Below are 931 nucleotides of genomic sequence, written 5' to 3' on the forward strand. Positions count from 1 at the left end.
GTTTAATGCAAACTAGGGGTCATCCAAGTGCCGCAAAAGGCCGCCATGCCCTGCACGCCCCTTTTCTCTTTTCATATGCAGACGAGGGTTGAAGCCAACTTTGACCCACTGCTTGGATGACATCGCCATATGCAAATCCATCTGCTGCAGGCCTTCCCCCAGGAATGCTTGCACTAGTTGTTGCATTTGGTTTGTTGTTTGGGGGTGCTTCAGTATTAGGCAGCCTTCTGCCCTCCCATGTTCATCTGAAAATATGTGTTCTCCCTGCAGTTGTTGTCCCCAGATGAGAGTTCCCTTGTGCTGCCTCAGTTGAATCTCCTTTACTTGACAGAGATGTGCCTGAGCAGCGGCCCTCCCCAGCCCTATCCCAAATCATACTTATTTTGCATAGGAGATACCATGGTCATGAAGACTGTTCTCCCAGGGTGCGGTTCATTCATTGCATTCTGGGTATGCTGACCCCTGTGATTTCCCCAAATGTGGGAAACTCGACTGCATTATCTAATGCGAACTAGGGGTCATCCAAGCACCGCAAAAGGCCGCCATGCCCTGCATACCCCTTTTCTCTTTTCATAAGCAGACGAGGTTTGAAGCCAACTTTGACCCACTGCTTGGATGACATCACTTGCTGCCTTTCCAATGAAGCAAGTTTAATTTAATAATAGGTGAAAAACCATCCCTACAAAGGTGTTAATCAGATACTTGGCTTTGTGGACACTTTTCAGAGCACAAATTTGTTAGCATAAAAATAAAGCCAGATAATGAAGAGCTGTTTAATCACTCAATTGGATTTTTCTGCCAGCATATTTCTTTTTCTCTGCAACCCACTGCTAAATTGTGCTTCGTGGCTGTTTTTTTTATAAAATCACTTAATCAAATCTAACTCTGATTACATCAGAGAAGGCCAGGTACCCTACACCATAAGAGGTGG

At 45.3% G+C, this 931-nt stretch overlaps 1 pseudogene; it reads left to right on the forward strand.

Moving 5' to 3' along the window:
* The first annotated feature begins 374 nt into the window (after positions 1 to 374).
* On the forward strand, positions 375 to 553 carry LOC134995558 (U1 spliceosomal RNA; annotated as a pseudogene).
* The last annotated feature ends 378 nt before the right edge of the window (positions 554 to 931 follow it).

Source organism: Pseudophryne corroboree, unplaced genomic scaffold (assembly GCF_028390025.1).
Source record: "Pseudophryne corroboree isolate aPseCor3 unplaced genomic scaffold, aPseCor3.hap2 scaffold_1397, whole genome shotgun sequence".
Taxonomy (NCBI): domain Eukaryota; kingdom Metazoa; phylum Chordata; class Amphibia; order Anura; family Myobatrachidae; genus Pseudophryne; species Pseudophryne corroboree.